Source organism: Pogoniulus pusillus, chromosome 20 (assembly GCF_015220805.1).
Source record: "Pogoniulus pusillus isolate bPogPus1 chromosome 20, bPogPus1.pri, whole genome shotgun sequence".
NCBI classification, from domain to species: Eukaryota; Metazoa; Chordata; class Aves; order Piciformes; family Lybiidae; genus Pogoniulus; species Pogoniulus pusillus.
The window spans coordinates 13,807,937-13,817,825 of NC_087283.1; the positions used below are offsets into that span (position 1 = coordinate 13,807,937).

General features: G+C 37.1%; 1 protein-coding gene across 2 annotated transcripts in view; it reads right to left on the bottom strand.

Annotated features, from left to right (window-relative positions):
• VSTM2B (V-set and transmembrane domain containing 2B) overlaps positions 1-7,205 on the bottom strand; it is a 186,617-nt gene extending 179,412 nt beyond the window's left edge. For both annotated transcript variants that reach the window (XM_064160302.1, XM_064160301.1), the window contains exon 1: positions 7,125-7,205. The gene's annotated coding sequence lies outside the window, so the exon portion shown is untranslated. The remainder of the gene's footprint in view (positions 1-7,124) is intronic.
• Between the last annotated feature and the right edge of the window lie 2,684 nt (positions 7,206-9,889).

Genomic DNA, 9,889 nt, shown 5'->3' on the forward strand with positions numbered 1-9,889 from the left:
AAAAAAAGAAAAAGTTTTACATAAATGCTAATCCCAAAACTATTTGAATAAAACAGTACAAATAGCATCTGAGATTTCAAAGCAGGGAGAAAAAAATAATATAGAAAAAAAATCGACCATATATGACATTCTTTACATTAACACTGAGCAAGAAAAAATGCTGCAACTTGACAAAGCCTAATGATAACCAAAGCATCCACCTCCAAGGCATATGACAAAAAAGAAAAAGTCCTCTGCAATTGACCTTAACAAAGTTGCCATGTTGGTGTATTAAACCAGACAAATCTATGTGAACAGAGATTCATGGTCCAGAGTTACATGTGCAAAAGTCATGAAAATGAGAGTTATTCCTACAATTGTTTAACATGGTTCAGTGACTTTCTCACACAGAGGGTTATCTTTTCCTCTCCTTCAGCTAGTGCTATATCAACTGTATACATGAGCAATGATAAGCAATTATGTAGACTTTACAGTGAGGACTATTAAATGAGAATTGTGACATCATCAAAGTAATATTGCTTTGCTAATTAACAGTACAAAAAGGCTTAGACATTACTCCTGAAGGGAATGCTGAGAAATTAAGCATATGTTGTTGACATTGCAGCATTTAACACTGCCATTGTTCTTAAGCAAGGACATGAAAGTTTTTTTTTATGTTAATTATTATGAATCTAAAAAAACCTAAAATAATCTTGAGATCATGCCCTTATGCAAGATAGTCTATATTATAAATGAGACACTTATTCCAGCCTAGATATTTTATGGCACTTTTCCAACCCCAATTACCTATAACAAACGAGTTTGAGAAAACAGCAGAATCAAGGGCATTGGACTGTGCCTTAACAATGAGAAATTTCACAAAATATGAAATTTTAGGGTACATACTTATTGCAGAGTTTGCCTGTCAAATAAAGGCTAGACCTTTTCTCCTCAAGTTGTTCTTTTCAATCCATAAATTAAACACTTCCATCCAATTTAATGATGTTTTAAATCCTAATAGCAGCTTGACTGGAACTTTTGCTGAAACTAGGATTATTTGCAAGTCAACAAATCGAGCAAGAGAAGGGCCAAGAATAAATATTTCTACCCTTCTGTCTCTCAAAGACTGGAAGTTTAGTACCTCAAGACCTTGTCTAGATTCACCTACATGCCCTCTCTCTTTCGCACTCTCAAAAACCAAGAAAAGTGTCCTGAAAAATTTTTAAAATGTTTACCCCACAACCCCCACAGAAGCTGCAGCACAAGTGTCAGGGCTCACTGAATATCACACTTTTGGACTCCAGATACATTCTTCAAGGCTGAATATACAGACGTATTTCCCCACAAAGTGCTCCATCTAAACTCTCTTTTAGAAAGATGTGTTCTAAAACAGAATTAAACGTCACATGGTGGGTATAATCTGAAGATACTGTTTCCACTGAAGATGTGAGTAAGTACCTTTTGCTGCTAGAGAGTCTTTTCTGAAAAATGAAGGTAGACATTCCTTCTCTCTAAATTACAATATCCTAACACTTCACCTATGCATTTCACATTCACATTGACATAAAAGAACCCAAAATTCACAAAAGCCTACAGCTTCCAACATCCATAAATGAAGCAAGCTTTAGAGATACCTCACTATTTTGAAGTTAAGAAAAGGCAGCAGCAAAACACAAAGAATGTCATGTACTTGCCAGTTAATATAGTGTTAAAGTTGTGTATTTATCCATGTACAAGAACTGTGGAGAGGAGAAAAGGATATTTGCTAATCCAAATTAGGCCAGTGTGAACCTGACAGCATACACATTTGTGATTTACATTAATAAATGATAAAGTAATTTATTTTTGAGATGCTCAGATAATTCCCCAAATATCACAGACGTATATATATATTCATGAGGCTTCCATTAGTAATGTTTCACTGTACTTTATACGAATTAGATTAAAAGCCTCTCCTTCAAACCTTTTGAATAAATGCTCTCTCTGCCTTCATTACAAGAAGTAATAGATGGTAAACCACCAGAAGTTTTCAGAGCCCAAGTTTGCAAGCAGAGAAAGTGAAACAAAACAAAAAAAACCCCACCAACAACCAATCAACCACACTCCCCACTTCCCCCCTCCTTTTACTGGGGTGCTCCTGTATTACCTCTACAGCTTCTCTTTTTACACTAGCTTTATACTGTTTTACATTTTTAACCACTCACTTTACAGTGGTTATAAACCAGATAAATCCAAAGGGAAAACAAACAAAGCCACACAATACAAAAAACAATACTCAAATCCTGCATGTTAATTTCAAATATTTATATATAAATATCTTGTTTTGTGCCACTATTAGAGCTGGCAGTATTAATAACATTTTATTGCTTATGTCTGCATTGATGTCCTGCTCCCCCAGCACACACACTCCCCATCCCTGGGAGCAGTAAGCTCATTTTGGCTATTCAGCAAACGTGGATATGTTTCTAGAATCCTGAGCCTGCTTGACTACAAACTAGAGAAATTGATTACTTTGATCACAATAGGCACATTTGCACGAATGAATTCTTGATTGTAGTGACAACTGTTAAGTCAGGATCCACAAAGCAGAGCAAAGTAATGGATTAGTCACCACAGCTTCAATTAATGTTTTTGGTTTCCAGTGGCAAATCAATGTCCATCAACTCTGACTTTCTTGTCAAAAGCAGGCAGGCAACAACACCATCTATAGCACTTCATTTACAGATCTTGTAAAACCGCAGAAGCAAGAACTGACAGAAACATCTGATTTTACCTCAGGACAACATATAAATTATACTTTGCTATTCTTCTCCACTTTGAAAGGCTTTGGCTAGAAGGGCAGAATAATTCACTATTTCTTAGTGCAGAAATAAACTCTGGGTAATCATTATCTTAAATAACATTTACAAGCTCTAAAATAAATGCATCAGCTTCCCCTTTGATTTTAACTACTGTTGAATAAAAATTTTTGATCTAGTAAAATTAGAATAGGATGGATACACATGGCCTTAAAAACAAGTAAGCAAATAAACAAAAAGAAGCTCTGAAAGAAAGAAACTTGAGGCTGGGAAAAGTACTGCAAACAGAACATGCAGCAATGGTGAGTTGTTTTAAAGAGCTTCTCAGAGGATGAGAAGAAATAAGGCACAAACTCAGATGTCACATTTTATTTCTACATTAAGAACAGAAGAGCAGAAATATAACAGAGGCTAGAAGAAGCTTTAGGGGAAAAATATTAAGTGCAAGATCTAGTGTCATATAATGTAACTGAGCAACTTGTTCATTGGTGATAGTATTTGGAATGAGTTATCTTACTACAGCATACTTCTGCATAACAACTCATTCGTGTATAGTAGCAGAATGGTCCATGAACCAGAAAATTATGAAGGACTGTTTCTTCTTTGGCAGTTGCTTAAGTTAACTGTAAAAACATGCAAAGACCTCACATAAATTTTGTGGAAAGCAAGAGGAATGGAGCTCAACACTAAAGAGTAGGCAGTGAACCCACTGAAGGGCACAACCACTCAGAATTCTGAAGCTTCCCCAGATGGAAAAGCATAGCAAACTCTGCACAGTTTCTAGCACTACAGCTCTCAGTTTAACATGTTTCAAATATACTTGATGCAAATTTCTTATTACACCAATGAGACAGAAAACCACCTCAGCTTTCTCACACACACATTTAACATAAGCACTCTGAAGCAAGAGGCAAGCATAACCTTCTCCTAAAGTAGAATTAACACACAGTGGCTTGCTGAGTTTTTTCTCTTAGTTACAACAGAAACAAGACATGGAAGTGCTTTACAGTCCAGAGAAAGCAGAAAAAACATAATACCTATGAGACCAAGGTCATATTTTAAATTATTTAACCAAGCAATGCACAATTCCTAATAGGTAGCAACAAACATCAAAAGCAATACTATCCAAATAAACCTAGAAGTAATACTGCTAAGAAAGAAGTGCTGAGAGAAATTTGCAAATATAAATAGGAGTAAATATCATGTCCTCTAGTTCTAAGGTAAGACAACATCAAAGCTTACTTTGAAATGGATCAACTCAAATCCACTACATCTGAAGTATGTAAGATGTAAGGAGTTTGTATCTACAGGGTCTAAGAATTCCTGGAAATGAGTCAGTACACAGCGATGAGCATGGGACACTACTTGTGCAACAATGAAGACTAGAGCATAGTGACTCATTTTTTTCAACCCTGATAGAAGATTTCTAGCCCCAACGTGAAAAGCATTTATAACCCATTTTCACAAGTGAAGTGTCAGAAGAGTTTGCATAATTTTTGACACAGCACATTTCTAGTTGTATGAAGTCCCTACTGACCTCACTGGGATCCTTGCCTAAGACAATTTTTTGGAGATCATATAATCAGTCAAGGTTTGAAGGGACCACAAGGATCATTTAGTTCCCTGCCATGGGCAGGGACACTCTATCCTAGATCAGGCTGGCCAGAGCCTCATCCAGCCTGGCCTTAAACACCTCCATGGATGGGGCCTCAACCACCTCCCTGGGCAACCTATTCCAGTGTTTCACCACCCTCACTGTAAAGAACTTCTTCCTAACATCTAGTTTCAATCTCCCCTCTGCCAGTTTAAACCCATCACTCCTTGTCCTGTCATTACAAGACCTTGTAAATAGTCCCTTCCCATGTAACATGCTGTCATGTTTAAACTCCAACGTACAAAAAGAGGACAAAACCTCATCCTGTTTTGAACTTTGTTTGGCTTAATCTAGCCCTAATAATCTTACTCCAAATTGAGACCATGTCATCACCTACTCTATAGTGGCAGACAAGGTTACCTACTGCACAGAGTCCTCTAGGATGGTGTTTGTTGATATTTGTAACATCCATACAAAATTTCTTGCTAATCTTGCTATAGTAGCTTATCATGGATATTATGCATAATGAATGGCAGCTATGCAAGTGCCCACTTGGTGCTTTTAGACTGCTTTTTCAGACTTACACCTGTTCTCTTCTGCTTTAGCCTATTACCATTTATTGTGTCTGCACGGTATACTGCAAATAATCTCATTTTACTAATTCCTCTCCAGATGTGCCCTAGGCTATTGTGCACTCACTTTTCTTCTGGGATGTACTAATTCAGTTCTCTTGATAACACAGTGTGACCCATAAATCATTGCTTAGGTGGATGTCATTACTCTGTACATTTTCAATCAAACCCTGTTCTTACAGCACCTCATTTCAAGCCTCTTAACAGCTCTCTGCTTCAAACACTCCAATCTTAACTCTAAGGACATAATACATCAATTCCACCAAAAAAAAAAAAAAAAAAAAACCAAACAAAAAACCAAAAAAACCAAAACACCAGCCAAAAAAAAACCCCAAACCACAACCTTACGTATGCTAAAAAGGCTTACACAGTACAGGCAGAATTCCTAGACTTCATGGATGATCCCATTTTCCTTCTCTGGCATAATTCACCAATTCTTAGAGACCAACCCTCACCTGGCTACAAGCTCACTTCAGGTAGTTGTAGACAGCAATGAGGTCACCCCTGAGCCTCCTCTTCTCCAGGCTAAACAACCCCAGCTCCCTCAGCCACTCCTCATAGGGTTTGTGTTCCAGGCTTCTCACCAGAGGATAGAGGACACATTCCAGTATCTCAGCATCTCTCTTGAATTAAGGAGCCCAGAACTGGACATGGTACTCAGTTCTTATAATTGGTTTATAATGTACCTAAGATCTGAGCACAGAACTAAAGCTAAGTATGTTCTGCTAAGTCAGAATCATAAGGAGCTATTTTTACTTGTATCAGAAAGTCATCCATCAGTTTGAGTCAGTATACATTGTGCTAAGTTTATACAGCTCCAGAACAATGTGTCTCTAGTTCCCTTTGCAGTAAGAAAAATTATATTTAAAAAAATACATAATGAAACACAAGAACATAATAAGAATTTTTGTAACTACTTGTATCATCTTAAAGTCTCTAAAAAATAAAAGGAAAAAGATAAATCTAATTGGAGTTTTTAAAAATTACTTTTCTATTGCATGGCAGGAAGAAGTGACTACTCCAATTACTTGTTTCTCAGTCTTTATAACAGGTTTTTTATAATTAGTGAGAAGTAAAATACCATGAGAACTATTGTTTCTCCACAGGTGAAACACGTTAAATGTGAACTGCCTGCAGGAGTTCCATATTCATGAGGCTTAAATTGTATGGAAATGCATTTTAAGATAAATCTAAACCAAGACTTAAAAAAACCACATTTATTTCATCAAATAAAATGGCAAGATGACCTGCATTAGAACAATTACTAGACATTTTGTTTGCAAACCTCTCAACAAAATCTGAAATATTTACTTCAATATCTATTACACTTTCTATTGTGTTATCTTATTGCAGCCCTTAGTTCTGTTTTGAATTATTTCAATTTTATAGTAAAACAATTAAAATACAGTAAACTCATAAAAATGAGAGGCTACAGCAAGGAACACAGAGTCTGAAGAAAATCTCAATAAATCACCTGCTCTATCTTCTGTTCCACAGGGAAAACCAAGAATACCCAAGACAACACTTGACAGATGTCTTCTAAATACTTTCTCAAGAACTCCACTAGTTTTACAATAGAAAAGATTTTTTGTTTAGAAATACCTGCATTATATCTCCTTTCCCACAAATAAAGCTGATTACTTCTTATTCTACCCTCGGGGAATATAGGTAAAGAAACCAACCAAACAACAAACAATCACAGTATTTTTAAACAGCCTATGTATTTGTCACTGTGGTCTCTGTAGTTCCCTTTTAATTCCCCCCCCACCCCGGGCAAAATAATCCAATTCCCTCAAGCTTCCCTCAGAGGTTAAAACTGCTGAACTTCTCATTTCTGTTGTTTTCCTTTCATAATTCTCTCATTTTAAAATGCTTGCTTAAATGGGTGAAGCTCAGGATTAGAGCTAAATTCTATCTGAAGGCTCAAAAATCCCAGGAAAGACAAAGCTTCTAGTTAAGACAAGCCAAACTAAAACCAGCTCTTTTTGCTCTTGTGACAGCAGCAAACTTTTGCCACATATATCCAATTTAAAATATGCTACGACCACTAGATTTTTTTTGCTGACCAGCTGCCCGGCTAAATATTGACTCTTGTCTGTGAGTTTCTACCCTTGCACTTACCTGTTTGATGCTTGAGTTTGTATCTCCACATTAAGATCATCTGAAGTTTAAACGTCTTTCCTCCCCTGTGAAAAGGTCACCCATTCACAGGTGTTAAGGAGCTTTCTTGCCTTATTTGGTAACACGGGGAGGACCCTCAGCTGTGAGTTATGCAAGCCTTGTTAGCTGTAATGAATGCCACCTGAAAGTCTTGTTTGTCCCTGTTCTTCTTAACAGAAGGAAAATCTGCCTACTTGCCATATCCAAAATACAGGAAAATTCGAATTAATATCAGAAAAATATCTCTTGGTTCTGCAAGCTCAGTAATTTGTTGGTGCTTCTCTCACTAAATTCATGTCACTCACTTTGTTTTCTATAGAAACAAAGCAATCTTTATTAAATGTACTTCTTTCCACGGGAATTACACGTGAAATGATTGCCTTACTCCGTTCCAAACCATTTTGTTAGCAAAGGATGAAGGTAAAATCAAATGTAAATATCACAAAACGGAACAATTTATAGGCTGGTTATTCTCTCCTGGTTTACACCAGAATGTCAACAGCTAGCTTACAGTGAAAGTAGGCCTCTAATTTATTCTCATGAGAAGCTACTCTGGTGTCCATATTTTCTAGGAGCCTTCTGTTCATTCCTGTGTCTTTTTGTAACAGCTGCTCAGAAGGACACCATTACTTTATGAAAGCCTGACTAAAATTTTACATTCACTTTATATATATTGGCAAAGAAAATTCTGATTTAACTGACTTTTACTGCTAAACAAGGTCAAACCCATGCTGCCTTGTGTGAAGACTTGCATGTCCACTATCACCTCCCAGCTATGCACTCTTCACAAGATAGATGAACAATTCTCTTGCATCTAAAAGCACTGTGTATAGATAGGGAGCAAAATAATGATGCAAAAGCACAGATATATGGACATTGTGTAAATATTAATTAACTTCCATCTGCATGTTAGAATTGCTGATTGGTTAAGATGTCACAGATGGCACTTTAGCTTTCTGAAACTGGTACATTTAAGCATTGCCCTCTTCTTTAGAACAGCAACAATGACAAGATCCCTCTAAAACCAGTAACACACAATGATGAGGCTTGTGTGTGCCAGTTCTGTTCAGACAGCTAAGAGCTGAGGTGGAGAAGAATAAAAGACTAAAGTCCATCACACCTTTAAAGACAGTCAGCCAAAGGATGCCTTCAGAGAGGATTATAAAGACAGTGCAAGGCTCTCAACCTCTGTTGGCTCCTCTAATTCTCTCTCTTGATCTCCTTTAGCTTTCTCTTTTTCTGGACCAAATATATCTAATTGCCATGAATTAAAGCTGCATTTTCTGAACATCTTGTCTGTTGTTATCCTATTTCTCTCCTTTGCTATTTCAGAACTGTGCATTTGTGTTCATTTCCTTTCCTGTGAATTAAAATTCACAAATGCTATTAGAGATTACAAACTCCATCATTTTTTTTCTTAACTGGAATAATCTACAAAACTGCACATAGCTATCAAAGTGGGACTGCTGATACTATTAGATGCAAAAATAATCAAGACATTGTTTATATAAACACTGAATTGCAAGAGTAATTTTACCTGTGTAAGAGCTATGAACTTGTCCATTTTAATAAAAACACTTCTATTGTACTTCAGCTGTTATGCTAATTACCAGCCATATGGCTAAAGATGAAACACATTTGGTTAATGAGAGCTGTGAAGAGATTTTCAATTTCTTGCTCAGGAGCCTGGGTTCATTCTCAGAGGCAAAATGGTAAAATGGTGTTTTGCTGTTGCATCCATGAATAATAGCTTTGCAATGACTCTTGAACTCTTGAATGTAATATTTTGGTTATCATTTAGCCCTGTGAATTTTTGGTAGCTTAGTCCTGGCTGGGGGTCAGATGCCCACCAAAGCAACTATATCACTCCCCTTCTTAGATGAACAGGGGAGAGGGAAAATATGACAAAAGGCCTGCGAGTCAAGACAAAAGGAGTTTCATGGGATGAAAAGCAAAGGCTATGTGCAGAAGTGAAAGCAAACAAAGATATTATTCTCTACTTTCCATCAACAGACAAAGTCTGACCACTTTCCAGGAAGCAGGGCTTCAATACTTGTAGAAGTTGCTCTGGGGCACAAACACCACCAATAAATATTCCCACACTTCCTTCTTTCACTTAGCTTTTATATCTGAGCTGATGTCACATTGCATGGAACACCCCTTTGGTCAGTTTGTGTCAGCTGGCCTGGCTGTGTCCCCTCCCAAGATCTTGCCCCTGTGACAGTCTACTGCTGAGAAGGCACAATCCTGGAAAAGCACAGCCTTGGTGCCTGGTTCAGCAGGCAAAACACCGTGTATTACCAACACCCAGCTACAACACTGCAAAACACAGCGCTAGAAATATGCTCTGGGAGAACTAACTCCAGCTCAGCCAAACTCAATGCAGAATGATAATGGTAATAGTGTGGGAAGCATCCTCAGACTCTGGGAGAAAGACTGAGTTCAAACCCTACATTTCTTGCTTTATCAAAAAAGAAAAAGCTTCAGAGATTTCCCACTGCATGCAACATGGAGAACATCCTTGCCTTCAGTAATCACTAGGAGTGAACTTTTAAGATATAGCTGTTCTATATACTAGCTGTACAACACAGTAAATGACATTTCACTGAATGACATTTGCTTCTTTTCTATGTCTGAATTCTGACAACTTTAATGTACTACTACATTGTATATTGTAATATTCAGTGTTTTAAAGAATTGCTTAACTTTCTAAAATTTTAAAGGCA